Source organism: Pungitius pungitius, chromosome 2, assembly GCF_949316345.1.
Source record: "Pungitius pungitius chromosome 2, fPunPun2.1, whole genome shotgun sequence".
Taxonomy (NCBI): domain Eukaryota; kingdom Metazoa; phylum Chordata; class Actinopteri; order Perciformes; family Gasterosteidae; genus Pungitius; species Pungitius pungitius.
Window position 1 is genome coordinate 10,504,485 of NC_084901.1, and position 5,941 is coordinate 10,510,425.

Below are 5,941 nucleotides of genomic sequence, written 5' to 3' on the forward strand. Positions count from 1 at the left end.
ACATCTTCATAAGTAAAGTTGACCGAAAGATGTTCTTTCTATTACTAAATGAATATAAAAGCATATCAAATATAGTTTTCCAAAAAATGGAAAACACTTTTTTTTCTAATTTGTCTTTTTAATGTGCAGAATAAGATGTGTGATACAAATGAAACGTTCCAGAAAAGGGCTGATGTTATTGAGTATTTCTTATTACTTAATCAAGTTTACCTGGAAATCAGTTTAACCTGAGTACGGGTACTAACACTTAAGTACAACATTTCAATGCGGTCCACTGGCAACATGGATCCTGGTAAAGATACTACTTCCACACATGAGTTTGTTGTATCTTTTCCCAGACTGGGTGCTTTTGCAATATTTGGCATCAGGAAGTACTGCGAATGAGGTTAAAAATAGGTCAGACAGTATTTAAACCAAGCCTTGTTTGCTCCACACAAACACCATTTGGGGGGAAATGTTTGAGCAGAATGCTACAATTTGAAGTTTTGTTGGTTCCATACACCATCACGTAGTAGAAGTCGCCAAAACAAAATCTGGGAATTATTCTTCATTAGTTGCCCCTTCGACTGGGGTTTCGTGTCTTTACACGTCGATGGACCGCGGCCGTGTTCATTGTGAAATAATGAAATCAGAGAAACTGAAGTGACTTTATCGAGAGGCAAAGTCCTTCCCCTTCTATTGTCTATTTATTTATACAAAACATATTTATAGTAGTCCACGGTGGGAGATAAACATATAAATATATTATCCCATTGGAATTATGCCATGATTTACACATTTCTTTTTTATTGAGATGCATTTTTTGCTGTTGTGACACACCCATAACCTGCTGCACGGCTAACGATATCTACCAAGATGCCCCAAACCGCCTTGAGAGGTCAGAATCAAGACCACCCTCTGTGTTGGGTTGTGTGGCTTTTGCTGAGACAACTGCCCTCTCACACCACAACGTGTTTTTTTATCACCGTGTTGCCATCTTGGCCACCCTGCCACACAGCAGCTTCCAGTCAGACACACCAAATGAAATGGGCTTTGATCTCCGACACGATGTAACCGACGAGAGGTGAACTGAATCCCACTCAGCACCAAATGAGTTGTATCGCAAAGAAACCCAGACAGGCCGTACACACTGTGTTAGACAGCCAATTCTAGGTTATCTACTTAATACATTTTAAACATCTAATTAAATAAAGATAAAAAACACTCCTGCGGATAAATTAAGAAAACAAATTCCACTTGATGACAAATGAAAATGTAGAAAAGCCAGGAACCAACATATAGCTTATTTATTTTATCCAAGGTAGGTACAGTGCATTCTTGTAATTAAAACCTTGCATGCAAAGTATTAAACTTATTAATTTGATTGAATAATTCAGTTTTAAATCTGTGGCTCGCACCAAGATGAGGTTTCAAAAATTGAAGAGGCCCTTTAACCAAAAACACAAATCTTCTAGGAATGACAGACATCATTTAGCTGTACGATCGGAGATTTTGCAAGAAAAGGAATTTAATTTAATATAATAGGAATAGGAATATTATCGTGTGTTTTAAATGATGTATCTCTCGCCTGATGTTCGCTGGGATTCACTGCAGCCCCACGGCGAGCCGTACTGAAGGATGAGCAGCTGTGACGATCACTGATTGATTGGAAACCGCTGCTTAGAACGTCACCTTTTGTTTTTCTTCCATTGTCTACATCCTCATTCCTCGAGGTATGAGGCTACATTTATGTGTGTGTGTGTGTGTGTGTGTGTTTGTGTTTGGGTGGTGTATGTACACTGAAATCTGATAGGATCCTGGAAGATCACATGACCAGAACGTCACAAACACCTTGTGCTGATTTGCCTGTGTTTGCTGTTAAAACAGTATATGTTTTATGAGACGGTGTTTAGCGTGTGTGTGCCGGTGTGTGCCTGTGGGTGTGTGTGTGTCGTTGTGTTTCGGTGGTCTGCCAAGTGCAAACCGGAATAACAACACCAATCCAACAACAAACACACACACACACACACACACACACACACAGGCAAAAACATTTCCTGGTGTTAATTCCATATTATTTACAAAAGCATTCAGCTGAGCATTCATCTGAAGCGCCCATTTAGAGAGAGCTCCACTGAGTTGTTATGGTAATTCTTCCAACATTGCATAAAAATATGAATACAATGTATAATAAATATCAACTCGTTCTTCATCTTGTTGCCCGTGACGGTTAATCACCTTCACTGATTTCCACCAGCCAAGTATTCACTGCAACGGCATTTTCTATTCGCTTTTATCAATATTTTTAGTGACGCAGATTACTTCATTTCTGTCTGTGTATATATGAGAAAAACAGGATTAAACGGTGGAAAAGGTCAACCTCAGAGTGACTATTATTTTAGATGATGGAATTAAGAAGGTGCTTTAAATGAATAGAGCGACATTTGGTGAAATACTGGAGTTAGATGAGAATTGATACCAAGGCAGAACAGCTTTTATTTTGGGGTTTCATTATTTTTCCTCGTAATTGCTAACCAGTGTGTTATTATTTCTCTTTGGTAAGGCGAGCTAATTGCTAATGCTAATCTAAGCGTTTTGGCTGGCTAGTTTGACTCAAACTCTCTGTAGATTGTTTCTGCTGAGGCTTTTCCCACACAGATAGCAGGTTATTAACGGTAGCTGTCTTCCTGGAATCCATCCCACTGCACAGAACAGTGGGGCTAATCCTCATAGAAGGAAAATAGAGTGGGAAAACAAGGGGAGAGAAAGGGGTTGGGGAAAGGTGAGGCTGTGTTGTACTGTGTCCAGGGAAGCGAGCAAGAGACTGGAGCTGAGAAGAAAGAGGACCTCATGAAAAAGTGAAATGTAGGAGATGAGTGCAGGAGGCCTTCATTTCCACAAGGTCACAAAATACGATCAGGTTGGTTTGGATCATTTTCATGGGAAGTATATATTTATTTTACTATTCTCAAATCCAAGAAACAGTGAAACCTATGTGTCAGGAGTCAATACTGATCCCAAGTCGTTGTGGATGTTGTTTCTTTTTGTTAGTTTGTAATCACACAGTATTGCTTTATTTTAAATTATGCAAACAGTTGTCAAAAAGCACTGCCTTTTTTATTTCAAGTTACTTTAAACGGTGTGGCAATGTGCTTTTTATTTTTCTCTAAGCTAATGAGGTTTGTCTTGCAATTGTTTTACTTAGGTTGCATACTTATTTTAAGCCCAACTATAATGATATTCCACATTCATTTTTATTCATGTTTTGTATATTGAATGCATTTAGGAGACAATAATTAAAGTCACAACACGCTGACTGCAGCCTGCATGCTGGAGACGTTATTGAAACATGGACAGGAACCACAGAACAATTGCACAGTTCTATGTGAGGGTTGAACGTTAAGGTGATGAAAGATGTCTTGAGCATGGAGGAAAGTAGCCGGAGCACAGGAGGGGGGGGGGGGGGGGGGTGTATCCAGAGATTACAGCAGGTTATCATACAAAGGGTTAAAGTGTTGCATAACCGCATTCGCAAGCAGACCCGTGTGGTGGGGTGTGACCTGCATCCTGGTCGAAAGAAGCTGTGAAGTCTTCTTCTGCGTCTTTCTGATTCGCAAACACACGCACATGAATAACTGGCTCACGCTGGCCGCCCGCAGCCACATCATGTCTTTGTAACCTTTGTTACACAATGAACTTTCTCATCTATCCTCATAAATACTCAGGCTGTGTCCAGAACACGAGACTCCAGTGAGCAGCGTGCTCAAAGGTCCTCTAACACGCTGCGGCTCATGACCCGAATGAACATCCTCCTCGCAGTTTGCACACCTAGTGTCTTTCATTTGAGAAGAGAAATATAATATGTATAATAGTGTATGTGATGTACTCGACACATATTTTACGTTCTGAAATTACCTTGTCGTCCTATAACTCTGTCTCTGAAAATAACGACTAGCATTGAAGAATGTAGTAAAATGCTGAATTTGGTTCTTATAATCAGTAAACATGAAGAAATACTTGTGTAAAATACTAGTTGCTCAATATGGATCCAGTGACCACATGGTCGTATGGAAACTGTACAAAATAAAATGTTAAATCTACACCAAATAGAAGAAAAACACACCTTGTAGTTAGTATATTGTCTCCTACCAACAGTCACAGTTGGTTATTTATGCATAATGTTTTGCAAGTAGTTCAATGCCAAGCGCCAACATTAACCTAACCTGCTTTAAAATTGATTCATTAATAATGTATAAATATTTTCACGGCTCAGTTCCTCCTTATATTCTAGGCTGTGTGTCTGCATTGAAAAAGGTTACGTAGCTCATTTCCCTCACCTCTTGTTTTGATTCTCTATGTACATTACATGCTCAGTGTATTTTTTATCCAATTATATAATATGTATTATATCTTATAATAAAAAAAATCTTTTTCATTTCACATTTTTATTGTTCATCATGATAAAGTATCACTGATACAAAAAACATCCCCTTTGTTTGGGTAAAATAACAGTTCTGTATGTTCGACCTGATCCAGAGGAACAGACACTGAACAGCAAAAACATTGAGCCAGTGCTTCTCCAAGGATAGAGATCCATTTCAAAATAGGGAAGGCAATGCTGTACAAATCCTATCTGAACACTGAAAACTAGCTGGGGACTTGTCTGCTTTAATAGATTCTCTAGACTTCTCCCCAATGCCTGCACCAAACTTAGCAATATTGTACAGCGTGGCTCAATCATGCAAACGAGGCAAAAAAATTGTCCAAAAGTGAGAAGAAATGTTCATCCAGACCAAATACCTGAGATACTAAAAGGTGTAGAGGTGTGCTGCCTCGGATCATGTTAAAAACCTGCTGCCTCTGACGGCACCAGGCTAAAAAAGTGACAGCTAAACATTTTGTGAAGAAAATGAAAGTGAGTGAACCAGATTCTGAAAAAGGGGAAGAAACCATCATTGAAGGGGTTCTGGTAGGGGCCGCGTGGACCCTTCGGTCCTGAAGCTTGCGGACTTTATCAGGCTGTGGAAAGCTCCAGTTCAAGTAAGGTCACAGATATAAAACCACCACAACAATTGTGGGGTTGAAAAGGTTTTTTCTACGATAGCAGTGATACACATCATAATCCAAACTATGACACGCCGCTACGCATTATCTGCGTGTGTTTTTTTTTAGAGCCACACAGTAACGCGTTAGCATAGAGCAACGTCTTCACGGGGCGTGTGTGTTACGGCACGCGGGGAATAGCAGAAGAAGCTTCCTGCAGTGCGCTCACAAAATACTTGCGTTAAGGGTTAAAGCTCTAAAACACAGCAATACTGCTTACTTGTTGCTATAATTTCAACCCAGTGTTGGTCAGCAGGAGCCAATCGTCTACAGGCAAACATTGCCTTGTTTCTTAGACTTTGTGGGAAAGATCTTTATGAAGTGGGCAATTAGTTAATTAATCCAGAAGTGAGGAGTTAACATATAAACATGAAAATGGATATATAAAGACCACATTTTCTACAAATATACAAGCTTCAAATATAGGAGAAAAAAAACAACTACTGTCATACAGCAAGAGAAAAATCACAGGTTATTTATATATTTATATACTAAAACAAACTGGACTGCAGAAGACTTTAAGGCAGAATTCCCCGACAACCCATTCACAATGTGTCAGTGTACCATAAAATAAAGATTATTTACAGAGCATATACAAATGTCCAAAAAGACCAGGTATGTAATCCAAAAACATATGCGTGATATACTATTTCCTTTGAAATATCAATTGGTTTCATGTTCATAGATGCGGTTAGGATCTATAATTGTTATCCACGTTGGCTGGATGCGTTGATGACAGCTAACGGCTTCGGAGACGAGGTCAAATGAGGTTTATGTGTTGTCGTGAATTATTCGAGCTAAGGCACCAGTATCAGAAGCCGAAAATGAACATGATGCAAAGGCACAAATTTAACAGAAC